This window comes from Balearica regulorum, chromosome 23 (assembly GCF_011004875.1).
Source record: "Balearica regulorum gibbericeps isolate bBalReg1 chromosome 23, bBalReg1.pri, whole genome shotgun sequence".
Classification (NCBI taxonomy): domain Eukaryota; kingdom Metazoa; phylum Chordata; class Aves; order Gruiformes; family Gruidae; genus Balearica; species Balearica regulorum.
In genome coordinates this window covers 6,453,800-6,470,233 of record NC_046206.1, presented here as the reverse complement: position 1 = coordinate 6,470,233, position 16,434 = coordinate 6,453,800, and the positions used below count along the sequence as shown (strand labels likewise).

Sequence of the window (16,434 nt, the reverse complement as noted above, 5' to 3'; positions counted from 1 at the left end):
TTTTGCAGTGTTGTTATCTAAAGCTTGAAATCTTGCGGCTAAAAAAAAACCTTAAAAATTAAAAAGGGACAAACCAGAAAAATAAAATAAATAAAAAAATCCCACTCCCTCAATGGAATTAGAGTTAAGGTTAGAATTTAACATGAAAGGCGTTAAATAATTAGATGAGAATTAATTAGAGAATTAAAACTATAGGCTAGGAAAAATATGCTGGATTCCTTCTCCCTCCAGATCTTTTCCCTGTCTGTTTCCAGGTAGAAGCAGCAGAATGTCTCCTCCCAAACTCCAAACCTGCCTGCACCACCATGCTTTAAGAAACCACTCCACCAAGAAACCACCTCAGATCAGAGTTGTGGAGCCGGGACACACCAAGGGAAGACCACTCTAGAGAGCAGCAAAAGCCTGTGGAACAACCCTTACCTGCCCAGGATTTGGTTTGAGCTGCATGCATGAGTGCAATACATGCATTATTGCCGTAAAATCTGCTGTGAAGCAACGGACAAATTGCACCTACCTTTGCAGAATGAAATGCAAATGCACGTGAAAAATGCATTTCATGGCCAGTCAAAGTAATTAAGTACATAAAATGAATACAGTCGCTCTCCACAGGCGAAGAGAAACTGCAATACTTCATAAGATGAAAATTATTAGAAGTTTGCTATAAAGTATAAGTGACCCCACCAAACCAACTAGCAGCATCGGGCACTGTGGTCCAGGCAGGATGGAGAGGTCCCGGGAGATTTGAGCTCCCCATCACGGAAGGATGCGATGCAGCAGATGGCAACGAATCTGCTGCATGGGCAACACGAACTTCAGCAGGTTTCATCTCAAACATAGCACACATCTGTAGAAATCTCCAGGAGAGAAGAGATGGCAAGAATGCTGAAGAAGTGTCTTTCGCCAGGAGTTTTAAGTCAGTGGAAAGGCTGATGCTTTTCCTGGCAGAGGATGTGTCATTGTTCCAAGGAAACCTGGTAATCTTTTCACGTTTTTCCGAGATGGAATTTAAGGTTAACTCCCTGGCAAAAGCAGCCAGACACATGCAACTGAAATTTCTGCTGCTCAAACTCAGCCATAGCAAAAGCTCATTAAGTTTCCAAACCACTACTACATCTGATAATTTTTTCTGACAGTATTAGAAACGGACTTTTTTTCTTTCTAAACCACCACACTTCTAATGTCTCCTTGATGTCTGTCCTCTTGTTAATTTACTATGTTTGTGCAATTTAGCAAATCAGACGAGGGAAAAACCACAGGACAAATGCCACCTTTATGCATCACTTTGGAATGTATGTATTGGGTGAAAGGTATGTCCGATGGCCAAGAGCAAGAAATACGAGGCTAATTTTCCTGTGAAATATTTCCCTGTTTTATTTAAAAAAAAAAAAAAATAATTCTAAGGCCCAAATATCCTTGGGACAAATCCTGAAGAAATTAAAAACCTTAACACTGATCAAACTCAAAGATGCAGACTCATTATAAGAAAAAGCTGTTATTACCTCTCTCAGCTCCAGTTCCCAACAGACAATACTTTCACTATCTCCTAAATTACCCTGCCAATTCAAACACTACTTCATCTTCATTTAGCCAAGTCCATTACTCACATCAGTCTGTCTTGTAACAGGGCACCTTCAAGACCTGTTTTTTGATATATTTGAAGATACCATTTTATTGTATTTGAAATTTTAGGTTGGTAAATCTTTTTCCACAGGGAAACATCTTATAATTACTCTGACAGCATAAATGTATTTATCTGGCCTATTTTTCCTCTCTCCAGATTTATCTTGCTAAATGTACTAATCATACTCCCACACGGTTCCCGATGTTCTCCTGCTTTCTCCCTTTCATACTGAACTGTGGCTTCAGAGCAGGAAAAGAACACATCCGACAGAGTGGCTTCTTCACCCAAGCACAAATATCCTGATGAAAGTAAAGGCAATAAAGACATGTTTAAAGACTATTATATCTGAAACTCCATTTCTCCGCTGCTATTTGATATCCTCCCTTTGGAATCTCAAAAGCGGTACCCAAGAGCGGGGGGGGGGGATCAAACAGAGCTCACCAAGACAAAAAAGAAAATGCATCTTCTGGAACGCCACACAGATTACTGCTTCCAGATATCCACAGTGTGACAAAAATCACTCACAGCACATCTGAACTGCATGGAGCGCAGGATATTATACATTATCTCCAGACAATCGATGAAACACCGCAGGCCTGCCGCACTCGGCTGTAATCAGCGCCAGGGTGAAAGACACGCAAGCAAAGCTCTCCTAGGGCCGCTGAATTTTCGTTTTGTTTTGTGAAGTGCGTATGATACCATTGTATAGAAGCATCGCATAGATTCATTTTGGCCACGTAACTTTGCCAATATTGGCACGGAGGTTCACTGTTTGACTTTGTATTTGGATGCCAAAATTAAACTCAAATGCACCTCTACAGAAAAAAGGCAAAACGTTCCCATGAAGATATCCTGGGTTTTCCCCAGGGACTGAGCAGAATGCAGCAGAAAATCATCACTGGAACCCATAAGGAAGATACTAGCGATAGAGGTGGAATTAAATGCTGGCGTAAATTCTCTTCCTAGGAGACCCAAGTTCACATCAAATCGCAGGTGTACTCAGAAGGCCAAATTTTATGCAAGTGCAAGCACTAAGTAAATCTAAAAGGTTGTGGGATGTGTATTTTGCCCGTAATTACCTTCAGAACTATTTTAGGCTTGCAGATGAAGAGACCATTTTTCCTAGGAAAGCATGATTATTCAGCAGTCAGCATCCCTTCAACCGAGCTTCACCTTCAAGACTAGTAAATCCTACCATTGGTTCTAAACAGGCACAGCGAGAGAAAAGGGCAGATACTAACTCCACAGCAGGATCCTTGAGGTGCTTTAATCACTGGATGCAGTAATAGTTCCATATGTGCCTTACATGCACAAGATCAGGTCTCCTTTGGGTTATTTTGTTATTTTGTTTTTAATATAAGCTTCCAATGAGGTCATGCACACACGCTGCGCATCTCGGTACTTCTGAGAGAGGCTGGAACAGCTGCGACGCTCCTTGAGTTCCTTCACAAATCAAAACTATTGCAGAGGACAACTTTAAAGCCAGAGGAGAGTACGCTGGGCACCCATGCTGATTAGAACGTCAAACCCCATGAAAAACAGAGCTCCTGTGGTGCAACTAGCTGCCGCGACTTTAAAATACAACATCCACCTGAATCTCTCACAGGGGGTTGGCAAGAAGCATCACTTTAAGATAGCAAAAAACAGGGGCATCTCATGAGATTTAATTACTCCTGGATTTGGCGTCTGATTTAGAGGTTGATTCCAGAATGTAATGCCGGACAAAGGGGACTAAGGCTGTTCCCGCTGCTGCTTGCAGGTTTTTGCTAGCAGCATGCCTTTACAGCAGGCAACTGCCCTTGCTCACGCAATGCAAAGGAATAACACCCCAATAGAAAGAAAAATATATGGCACCTACGTGCAAGCAGTAGCCATCTTCAGACTGGAATTCAGCAATCAGCTTTTAGCACTGACTACAGTTTTCAGCGTCCATCTGATGGGTGTTGATTTCCACGACACTACTCTAGCTGAGAACAAGGATTATGGGGTTTTTGTGATGAATACCACCTTGGGTTACAACCTGTTGCTCACTAGATGCTGCAGGTCCAGCAGCATCCCCTGGTCAGGAAGGATTTGCATAGGTGCTGAGGATGGGGTGCTCATGTAGCTAGGTGCCAGGAAAGACTCCACTGCAAACGCAGCAGCTTCCAGTCGGATGGTTTTTAAGTTTACCTTAGTGACTGGTGCAGGACAGTTCCACTCCGGGTACTGAAGGTGGTTAATTAGACAAATGGTAAAAGATAAGGTATGTTAAGGAATATCAATCAACTAAGCCAGTGATACAAAATAAATGTGAAACCAGGCAAAACTCTTGCCCAGTCCCAGTTCTGCTGCACACAGTAAGAGGAGATGGAAGGCAATTCCTCATGGCTTCTACGCTTTCCAATCTCCGATGCAGTTTTGGAGAGGTGGATCCTCCCCATGCCACACTATTCATGTTACACTGCTATTTGAAATGCTGCTCTCAGACACGAAGCACAGCGGGATCTAGTTCGTGCCTCTCTGAAGATGAAATCAGGAGTAACCTTGACAGAATTTGACTCTTACTGCAGTCAGAAATGCGCGACTTGGAAAGATCTCGCTTTCAATCCCTGATTCCAGGTTGAGCCGCCAACGCAGGCAGCTTATGTATATGTTGCTGGAGTTTGTTTGTTTGTTTTAATTCTTAAGCCAAGTATATTTGATGCCTGAGCTTGTTGAGACATAAAATCTCAGCGAGTTGTATCAGAGATACTTTCCCCAGATTTTCCTGTACTAAGTTGCAAATGTTTTCTCATGTGGTCTTACCCTTTTATTTCCTCTAAATGTGTAAGAAGGTCAATCTTCATAAGCAATAAAATATTCATAAAAACTTCTTAGATGCAGGCATTAGGGACTCCTAATTAGGCAAAACCAACTTCTTAGGGTTTGAAAACAGAATGTTTTCATGAAGTTAAAATATCTGCTAGTATTAAAACCAAAGTAACAAATGCCCCCTCCACGCAGGTGCATGCAGAGCAATGCCTCGGGCGCTTGATAATTGGCAAAGAGGACATAACACCCTGGAACACTCCATAAGCTGAATTTCCCACCTGTGGGTTTTCTGGTTGGAATTTAGTGGGTTTGTCTTTTGTCTTTAAAGCTCCAATTCAACTGACCATTAACAAACTTCCTCACACCATACGTTCCAGGCCACAGAAATAATGGCCAGAAGATAAATTAGACCCAAAACATGATTTGCTTCACAGATTTCATTCCTGCATGGTGTTTTGCTTCTGTGAAGACCTCATTTTCTTCTCCTTTTCTCACGGGGGAAACTACTTCCAGTCTCTAGGGTTTCCAAATACAACAATGAAACATGACACTAAGCAGTGCCTCTCAAACCAGCGTTTACTGTGGACACGGGTGGCTCTACTTCCACCAGACATACAACCGGATAATAAGTTACACATGGTGACAGCATGGAAAGTCCCTACATTCAGTAACTGTGACCACAGTTTGGGAATCACTGCCAGAGCATGTCTCAGAGTACAGATGGCTGCAGGCAATCTTGTTCCTTCTGCAAACTCATCCTCAAGAGAGCTTATACCCAACTTATACTCAAGAGACCCAAGAACTAGAAGATAAATGAACAGAACCTGTTACTGACTCCGTCTATGACTTCCGACCACCAAGAGACATACCCTGGGATAAAACACAAAGGAACAGACAGCTTTGCTAGCACACCTATGATGGAAATCGGAACCACAGCTATTCCAAAGAAAGTTTGTAGGATGAGCCCAGATGCAGAGACACAAATGCATCTGGTTTCAGTAAATATAAAGCCTCTATTATGGCATGTTGTTGATTAAATGATTGTTTTGTTGTTCAGAGAAAACACAGCATTCCACGTTGACAGGCACGGGAGGAGGTGTGATGTCTTGCTCCGCAGCCTCAGTGTTTTCACAGAGCATGCTGAAGCCCCGACACCATGCCCAAGCGTACCTGGCCAACCTTGCTGGAGAAAAGCAACGATCCGTGCGTTGCCTACAGCCCCCACGTGGCTTGCTGTGCAGACATCAAGGGCTCACAAGGAAAGGAAAGCAAGCAGTAAGTGTAGTGCAGGCAAAAGGAAAGGAAAATAACCTTGAGGTACACAAGTTCTCTCTTTCAAATTCATTTTCCATTAAACAATATCACATAAAGGAAACATTTCCTTAATACAATCAATTGGAAAGATGTGTTAAATGAGTAAGGGTACAGGCTCCCATTAATATTACACTGCTGACAAAATATAATTAAAAACATCACTGCAATTCCAGGCACAGATACCTTCAGGTACAACAAACCAGGCTCCAAGCAGACGGGCTTGAATTGCTTTTGATGTGAGAGAGTTTGAACACACATTTGAGTGTCTTCACAGAAAGTGCCTTTTAGAGTGCATCATGCAAACAGCATTTCTGGACCAGGCTGAGGATTTTGGACTTCTTGTTCTGTTTAAAACTTCTGAGATTTGACTCTTACTAAGCTGCACAGTACTTGTTAGGAGTTTGTCCCCTACATCTCCAGAGCCTATCGAGGTGTTCCCTATGAATTCCTAGCTTTTAAAATGTGAACGTTAAAAAAGAAAGAAACAAACAGAAAACGCAGCTACCCACATAAGTGTGTTGTCAGGAACCAGCGTAAGAAAAGAGCAACAAGTCAAACAAATAGATTCCAAATAATTAATTTAAATCTCACAGCTGCTAAATTTTGTGTGCAAGAAGCACTGCCATGCAAACTGTGTCCTATTTTGAAAGCAGCTAGTCCAAACAGTCCTCCTCACTCTACTCTGACTGCTCAGCCAAACACAAACATATAAATAAAACACAAAAAAGTTCTCCATTTCTTTGACTTATGGCAAATATTAAGCTCTGATTTTTGAGCCACGCAAGTACTGTAACACCAGCTCTTAGCTGTCAGGCTAACCAAAAACTCAAATGAAAGGTGTCACTCAGCCTGATGGAACTAACAGAAGAAGAAAAAGTATGTAAAGAGATTCTCTTTATTCACATATGCAAATGTGAGCGCAAGGGATAAAAGGCTTATTGGGCCATATGAAAAGCAATGAGCAAAGATAGGCAGGAAATAGGAAGTGGTTTAAGTCCAACTCTCCTGCACAAAAGACAAGGAGAGCTGAGCCAGCACAAAGGGAGAAGTTACGACACATCCTAAAAGCTTACAGCGACGATTTCCAACTGAAGGAGCAATGGGAATTCTCATCGTCACTTTGCAGTGGTCTTGTAGATGCTTTGCACTGACTTGCACCACTTATTGAGAGCTTGGAAAAGGACTAAGCTGCCTGTGGCAGGAATTTCAGAGGTAGGCACGTGGACAAAGTCATTCCTAGAAAGCCCAGATGCAGATTTTGTCCTGTTAATAATTTACTGGCTATGAATGAAAAAAATGCATGTAATCTTGTAAAACTTATTTGTCTTCTGTATGTTTTTCTACAGTTCCTGTCAGCATGGCACCCGAGTATTACGTGTCCCTGCACCTGATTAAAGATTTATCCAAATCTATGTTTCACATGCATACATATCTGCATCAAAAAGAAACATGTAATAAAGGTTTACAAAATTATCCAGATAAAAGTTCAGAGTAAATATGCATTCTCTTTATCAATAGATATTACTTTATATTCCAAGGATTATTTTTAAAGATACATGCATGAAAGATCAAAGAAAAGGAAATAACTGATAAAATCATCTCATTTTAAAAAGAAACCTTTGCTAAACCTACCCTCATTACAAGGGAAGTGTTCTAGGCATTATTCTTAACAGTTTAGAACGGATCTAGCACGATAAAATGCAATACGTTCCTTTTTTCACTGGCCCCTCCTTTCTCTAATGAGGAGAAGATGCACTACAAGTTTAAAAACATGTATCTGAACAGCCGTTCACTTCAGCTGAGGTGTGAAACCACTGCTGGGATGTTCCCCAGCCCCACTCCCAGTTAATTCCTTACACCTCATTAATATGCCTTTCAGACTGACTTCCTCAGCACGAAAGAAGTATTTCAAGAGGCCACAGGTTAATCTCTGGAAGGACAGCCACAGTTTGCATTATCCTGAGCTTTAAAATCTGCAATGCAAGAGAGTCTACACAAAAACGCAATAAACTCCCCCTTTAAACTACATCTGATCGTTCTGCAAAGAAAGCACTGCCTGTTAAATTCTAATCTGATTCATTCTTTCTCATCACATTAGCATTTGGTGCCATCCTGAAGGCATTCTTCCAGCTGTTTTTTATTTTAGCATTATTATTATCTTGTGCCAGTAAACAAAAAGGATCTTACATCGAGTATAGAGGATCTCTGAAAGGCTGTGTACTACTTACCCCTGCTACAATGATCTATTCTTTCCATGGATGGGATCCCTAGCCAAGGCCTAACAGTTCCAGGTCTCTCCGTAGCTTCCCAGCAGCTAATTGAAAAAACCTTCCAGGCATCAGCTCCGAAATGCAAGAACTCCAGGCTAGCAAAATCAAATTAAACCCCCCACATTCGGTTCACTCGCTCTCCTCTCTTCCTGGTGCCGCTGCTTCTTCAGATGAACGTGCCTATGAATAGCGTTTAAGATCTGCCTCCGTAGCCCTGTTAGCCGTTTCCACACTGCCCATTTCATGCTCAATTTGCACTGTAGAGAAATCAGTGGTGTTGCTTTCTCTCTCGCTCGCTCTCTCATTGGAAAGGTCCCACAAGACAAGCCGTAGAGTTTAACAAGAGCCAAGAGAAACAGAGAGGGAGGGAATGCATGCAGGGATTGTGTTCAGGCGCGGCATAGAAGTCTGCTGCTACAGCTCAAAAGAGAGGGGAAAAAAAAAAAAAAATGACAGCAAACTGCCATCACATGCCTGAAACCCAGCGCAGTTTAAGGCAAGCTGATTCCTCATCGTTCTTTCCTTTCCACGGGTAGCAAACTGCTCAGAGCTAAAGCTCCATGAAATTCCTCTCCAGCACCCGGTGCTGTGCAAACTGCAAATCAATGCAGGATGTGTGCCCTCATGCCTAGGTACAACGGTTCTCTGTTCGCTGTGCATATTCCCTGAAGAAAACAAGTATTTAAATGATGAAAAGTTTGCTGTCAAAATCTTCCCTGTTCAGTTAACAGCCTAAATATGTTAGCTCGTCCAAGGGGTCCGTACTATGACCATAGACTGATCCTTAGACATCTGCAAAATTGTGCAGATCATTATTCACTGGCAGGATTTTATCCTTCAGCAGTTGAGCACCAATAACCACTAACGAGGAGATCACCCCTTCCCCTCAGCCCAAAATTTTGGCTTCAATTTTACGGGTGCCTAGTAATTTAACCAAAAAACTACTAGTTCCAGCAAACACCACACTGTGTAATACTCCTACTGCAATTTCACAGCACTTCTGCTAGTCCTGAATATCAAGGTCTAGTCATTTCTGTTCAGAAAGAGGCATTTTGCAAATTACTGACCATCTAAGTGGTTCTAATTACAGCCAGTCCACCCTTGCCTGGCGTTTAACGCACCACTGAAGGGGAGGGAACACAATTAGCTCCCTCTTCTCACATCTACGCTTCTGAACTCAGAGGTTAAAATGGAAATCTTAGTATCTGACAGTTTCTTAGCACAACCTCATGCCTTTATTACAAGCCTTTTGGCCAAAGGGCTCCCTGGCCAAATTCTAGTTTAATTTTGCAGTCCAATTCAGGGAAGTTGTAGAACATACAGGGTTAAGGCAGTTCTCAGAAGGTGCAGGTTACTGCTGGTGCCTTCATCTTTCAAGAGTCACCAAGAGCTTTTATTCTGAATACGTCAGAAGTCTGTCTTGTATTTAATTTCTTACTATTTTGATGGTGCTCTGCTTGAAGTAGCTACTTTGCTTGGGACACCACAATCTGTCTCAGAGATGGGCTGGCCAGCACAAAAAAATGACAGCAAATTATCACATCAGCATCTAGCAGTGTTAGCATAGCGGCTTGTTCCATTAACATCACGCATTAGGAATTTCCTATAAGTTCACATTTTAAGCCTAACTCTGCAGAGCACAGAATTTAAACAAAGTCTCTTCTTGCACACTTATTATATTTATTTCTCTTAGAAGTGCAGTCTCAGATGCAATGAGGTGACAGAGAACTGTGCTCGGTCAAGTCCCAATACCTGTTCTACCCATGTGCAATTCTCCCAATTTTCCCTGTTTGTTGCCTACACTGATAACAAACTTTAATCTATTTTACATGCTCATTTGTCCAAATCCTATGTGGTAGTGTAACACATGCACCCTTAATGCCTGAAAAGCATCTTCATGTGAGTGTGAAGACAGTTCATCCATTTTTATTTCTCACACGTGTACAGTATAGCACAGCATAGTATAGGAACATACACTTTTAAAGCCTTCTTCATCAGCTGATAGCAATTCCCCCCCCCAAAAAAAAGTTTCTCTTTGTTCTTTCAGCTGTGAAAATACCCTAGAGAATTTCTAATGCTCAATGCAAGCTGTTGAAAAAATTGAAAATTAGCGTTGTTAAAAAGGAACTAATTTTCTTCCCCCTACCCACTCCCCAATACGCTACTTCTCCCAAACCTTGAAAAATTCCTTTCCATTAAAGCGTTGTCTTAACTGTTACACTGGAAAACTTATCAGAAGGTGCCACTGGTTGCTGTATTTTCAGGTATGACAAGTTGGTGAAACCTGCTTCTCATACACCGCAACAAATGAGACTACGGGATGCTGCAATGGCACCAAGAAAACAAACATTACGGGATGAAGGAAGTCAGTGCCTTTAAATGGTGTTGCCTAAGCCAGCTCAACAGCAGCCGTATTTTGTGTAAAACAGGGCAGTAAGCAGCAGCCTTCCGAGTCCTGCTCTCTCTCTACGGCCCCTCAGCCCATCTGAAAGCTGATTCCCAATTTCGTCTTACACCTGGGCTTCTCTGATAAAATTAGAAAGAAATTCCTGATACAGAATCAGTGCCTCTGACGATGCGTAGACTGGCCTGTCATTGGCACAAAGACATTATAAGAAGTGACAATGAAGCAAATCTCTTCTGAGGACGGAAGCATATTTGCTAAGGCAAACAGCATCCTGAAATGACCTGTAAAGGCAAGAGGGGACTGTCTGAATGGTGGTCCAGACCACTGATTTGTCTGTATTTTGCTAACCAGTAGTACATAATATTTACAAATACATGGAGCACAAAAAGATCTGACCAGTGTAAGCCAAGCCTGATTACAAATTTTGCTCCCACTTTTAAACTAGTTATGCTACTTGCTCATACTATTCCTACCAGATAGATAATTTCCATCTAGCAGGGAAAAGAAATAACAAAAAAAACCCCAGAAAATAACCAAAGAAGTTCTTATTCCCTCCACTGACAAATCACGTTTCAACCAGCTACAAATTTGACTATTCTCTAAATTGACTTTTTAAAATGAAATCATTGTTCGCATACTTACAAACAACAACGTTCCGTTCTCATTTGCACAAGTAGATAAGAAGCCTGGTTGAATTTGAAACTCTGAAATAATTTTCTGGTACATAAAAAAGAGCAGCAGCATTTCCCATACTGTGTTTTCAACGGAGTGTGCTGATGCTGAAACAAACTCAACGACATCTTAGATTTACACGCATCTCTAGAGGAACTCTGAAGAACAGCTCTTTACAACCTGCCTGGTATATTGAGGTGTGTGCATCCGAGAGTACTACTTACGCACAGGCAGTTCTCAGGGTCGGGCTCCACTCTCTCGTTTCCTTGGTAACATTGGCATTCCTGGAATCAGGACAATCAATGGCCATAGCTGGAGCAGTTTGGGAGGTGGGGAAACCGTTCGTGGAATGAATGGGTAAATCGGGTGAGGTGAAGCTAGGGACCTGCTTCTACTCTTAAAGGCAGTCTGCATCAGATGCCTGGTTTTATACGCGGCGTTTCAAAAAAGGGTTAACACACTCCACTGCCAGAAGAAATGGTGCTTCAGAGAAAACTGCCTTTTTTCTTTTTACTGCACACCTACAGTCAGAGAAATATCTGCCTTCCCCCTCCGTTGTCACAGGCAGAATCTCTATGCCCGGCACCAGGTTAGTGTAAACCTACTCTCTGGTGAGCATAGCGATCAACGTGCCTTAACAATCCATCACATTCACCTCTCCATTGCAAAGTTCTCTAGAGGAATAATGCAAAAGTTTCCTTCAACCTGCCTCAACTCTTTCCTATAGAAATCATCTTCCTCATTCCAACAAACCCAATCCCCAAGCAACACCATCAAAATCCACAAGTTTCCCAGGAACCCAAATCAAATTACTCTGCTGAACAATAGAGAGAATTGCCCAGAAGTGACATAATGTGTTTTGCCAGAGACAAAACTCTTAACTACCATCTACAGCACAATCAACACCAGGTATTTGCTCTCCTCCACATACCCCTCCGCCCCACTGAGCTGAATTAAACAGTTAACTACAAAATCTTTCTGGCTGCAAACCAAACTTTGCTTCCGACACAAATTCCCATAAAATTGCCATGCCTACCATTTCAGAACTAGAAACCAAAAAGAAGAAAACCAGTCTGTCTCCAAAGGAAACCACCTTTAGTCAGTAGCTAATTGACCCTGGTGAATATAATACCAGACATTTGGAAACAGGCACTTTGATATACAAAGTACACATGCCTGCTCTTGTGTGTTATTTGTTACACCACAGGCTATGTTCAAAAAGGGAAAAGTAAATATCGTCCATGTTATTGTTCAAAGCAAAGCTAATTCAACGTAATGATGGGTTTCCATAGCCACATTTAGTATTTCTGAAATACAGTAACTTCAGGGTTCTGATAGGATTCTGGCATGTTTGGTACTTTTAAAAAAAATAAAATAAAATGCTACTGACCTTCCACCTCTCTGCAAAGTAGCACATTTTTCAAAAGTTCCCAGCCAAACACGGAGCATTTCAAACTATGAATGGCTTCAGTTTAATTTGTTGTTGTTTGGGTCTGTGTTGATTAACACATGTAAATAAAGGCATCTGGTGTTACCTCTCTCTATTTCCATTTCACAGTCTATTAAAGTCTGATTTCACAATTAATTGAAACCAAAACGAGATTATTCAGAAATGAATCCTCTCTGGCAGCCTTTGCCATGATGAGTTCTAGTCACTACTTGGGGAGACACAAGTCCTCTCCTGGCAGTATTTAGAATTAAATGTTTTGGATATCACACAACAATAATCAAAAATGGTGTTGGAAAAGGAAGCAAAGCCCGCAACCAAATCACTTATGGTACACACTTTTCAGAACAAGAGAGGGAAGGATTCTTCTGTCCTACTGAAAGGAAAAACCACATTCTTCCACGTGCAGAATATAAAGGAGACAGCAAATGAAGATAGACAGCGTGAGCGATGACGTCATGTTTCTCCTGCACCGGATCTATTTAACAATGGGTCCAAAGAACAGCAAAGTCGGATTCAGGTCCCCTCCGATTTGGTAAGGTTAGGGATTTGAACTCAGCATGGATTCATAACTGGGTTTCATAAGTCATGACAGCACAATGGTAACAGCAAACTGGATATAAACACCTGGACATGCCCTAAACCCCCAAAACTAATTTCTGACACACATGTCTATATGATCTATATGTATCTACATGATACAAAACCAGCCCACACCCGCAGAAAACTCATCTCGGCCTGGACAAATTTTCATCGTTTTTCCTGCCCTTTTCTACTCCCCAGCCCATCCTCACTCCAAAAAAACCCTAAGCAGTCATCGAGATGAGATTTTTGAAAACTAGAAGTTCACAATACTAAAATTTCATGACAACCATCTCCACCCAAAGATGCGGCTGGAATCAGGTGCAAGAAGACCACTGCTGTCACAAATTTCCCCAGCATGAGAAGCCTGATAGCCCTTTGCACACTAGATGGCATTGCGCTACAAATTATCGCAGGGATTAAGCAACGATTCTGATTCCTAAGGAAAACACCAGCAAAATTATGGAGGAACCAGCCACTTGGTGGCTTCAGGCAAAAACAAAGAGGCAGTTAAATTAAAGGAGCTAGCTTATTTATTTATTTAAAAGAAAAGTGGCTTTGCCAGAAAACAAAGCATCCTTTCTTTCACCGACTACCACTGGACAAAAAAGAATACTTACTTTGGCTGTTGCCAATCAACGTGCACAAATGCGACGTTCCCCCCGTCGTACGAAAGGGACCGTTTTTATAGTTAGCTCATTCAGGAACTACTTACACAAAAAAGCCACTTGAATGGGCCAAGAATGAGACTGCTTTACAGTTTTCGTCCATCATTTTTAAACAGGCTCGGTTTATATGCTGGCAACATGTGTTAAGGATATAAACCACCTAGAACCTATAATATGTTATTGTTTAAGCTTATTGAGAAGTGCATTCATCCATACTCAAAAAAAGACTAAGCCAGTGAATATAAATATTTTTTTTTTACAGCTATATAAGATATATATTTTTTTTATCTTCCCGCATACGGCATTTCATAAAACTGCTGACTTTCAAGGAAAGTGCATTAAAATCACTGAGTTAGTTATGACTGCCTTTTCTTCTCTGAGCTCCAAAATCCATTAAATTCTGTGGGAGGTCAGTGACAGTTTTAGTCATAGTCTACTTTTCCATTTGCTGGAAACAAGCATATTATTCCCCTGAGAGAACTGAAAATTGATACAGTCCTGTCATTCCAGGCTATTAGTCTCTTACTCGCTCACTCTTTCTGTTTTCTCCCCCACTAAATCAATATTAACTTTTTTCCCCACACTGATAAGAATCAAAGTCACTGGAAAAAATGCCTTAGATACCTGAAATAGCAGCAGGAGTTCCAGGGGAGGAGAAAGAACAACACAAAACCCCCAGAAACAACAATTTTCATGGGGTGAAGAGTACTGTGGCAATGAGAAGTTTCATTTGCTTAAGGCAGTCATTGCTCCTGTTTCACTGTCACATTTTCCAAGCACCTTTTCTTACTCAGAGTGCAGAGAGGTTCATGCTATGATTTCGCACCTTCATGTCATCCGAAGAGAGATATTCACGTTATTTTTAATGCACAGGCCAAATCAAGAACTGTGCTGTGCTGAGTAACATTTCTTATTTTGCATTTATAGAGCACCAGTAACAAGGAACCAAGCTCCTAGGAGCAAAGGCAGTAAACAAAACTTAATAATGCACACAAGGGAAAACCAAACATACCCTGAAGAGCCTTGAAGGCAGGAGCTAGGTCGTACCATATTTAGAAGTGCAGGACATGAATAAATCTGAAATCTCATTAGGAACTGTACCTCCTGGCTTTTATATATGCAGTTCTGCTGGCATGCAGCACCAACCCCTACCCCTTTTAACACACAGGACCCGCTGCTCAGCAAGGCAGGGAGATTACAGGAAGCAAACCCAGCATTCAAACTGCAAAACTATGCTACTCACAGGTGATACACAATCTCCTCCTAACATCCTCCCTTCCACAGGCACGTCTGTCCAGTAATTCCACAGGCTCAGGAGAGTATGTCAGCTTATCCCGATGCGTTCCTGAAGTCCTGATTTCAAAATCAGTCATCGTTACCTTCCAGGAGCACTGGAAAACCTGGCTTTTACTCCACATTCCCCATTTTACCTCTCTGTCACCAAGTACAGAGGGATCCATATTCTTCAAGTTACTGCCTGCAGGTATACGGCCCTCTTCTAGACTCAGGTGAAGAGAATAAGCTCAGCAAGATGACAAAGTCTGCCTTTGCCAATTATGACGTAGACTCCATAAATCAGAATAAATAATGCTGATCATGTGCACAAGTATATATGTCTATTCCAAGTCTGGTCTGCAGGCTATTTAAAAGCCTGTCAGCATTCAGTAGATAAGCAGCTACCATTAAAACTTTTTTAAAAGCTTCAGAAACAGACTGTAAGCAAAAGTAAACAAGCTTTGCACATCACATATATGCAAACCACATCTTTCTGAGCAAGAATTTGCAGGACGAGACTCAAGATAGAAAGCAGTAAGGGGGGAAATCAGTGTTACTACAACCACATCTGAGAACTCCTTCCCCAGGAAAAGCGTTATTTATTATCTGGCTAAATACCAACTTCTCTTGCTGACAAGAGGAGCAGCAAATGAAGGAAAATAATCTCCCCTAGTTGGCAGGAGGAAGCGATAAAAGCTGAGGGGAAGCTTACTCCATTTCCTCCCATGACCCTAGAAGTGGGAAAGATCAACAACCACTCATCTTTACAAATCAGGCTGTGTGAAACCCAGCGCTTTTGGCATGTAGCTATGCCTGCGTCCCCCAGTTTTACAAACAGGTTAGTCTATGACCACTGAATGCATTTTAATGTAACACAGACACAGCGCAGAGCTATAGGACTCCCAGTGCTTTCAAATACAGCCCATGACCTTTAGCTACTTGCAGATTACTTCGCCAAACTTCGGCTGGGGGAAGAGGTGCAAGCATGATTTTGTGCACACATGCATGCGTGTACACGTGTGAGAAAGAACGTTTTAAAATTTCACATCTCAAATTCCACCCACCCACCCCCCCGCCCTATTTTTGTAAACGAAGAAAATAAAAGGCCATGTTCCACAACTGGGTTCAGAGGCACAGTGCAAAACTGACATGTGTTTTATATCACCACACGCATTTTTATACAAAAACTCAAGCAAGTGCTAAAGCACGGAATAGACTAGATGGAAGCACTTCCCCTCAACTACTCCCTTCTGGGAAAACGGGGCTAGAAAATGAGAAGAGGTACATGGATGAACTGATTTTTTTTAAAAAGAAAATTTTTTTTCTAGGAGTAAAACCAAAAACTTTCCCCCTTAGCCAGACATTGCATAAAAACTTCAGCCAGA

General features: G+C 41.7%; 1 protein-coding gene across 11 annotated transcripts in view; it reads right to left on the bottom strand.

Moving 5' to 3' along the window:
• ARHGAP32 (Rho GTPase activating protein 32) overlaps positions 1-16,434 on the bottom strand; it is a 246,324-nt gene that overhangs the window by 101,480 nt on the left and 128,410 nt on the right. Inside the window, exon 1 of one of the 11 annotated variants that reach the window (XM_075774820.1) lies at positions 7,957-8,361. The exons of the other annotated variants lie outside the window; for them this stretch is intronic. The gene's annotated coding sequence lies outside the window, so the exon portion shown is untranslated. Of the gene's footprint in view, positions 1-7,956; positions 8,362-16,434 lie in introns of those variants that run through there. 11 annotated transcript variants of the gene reach the window in all.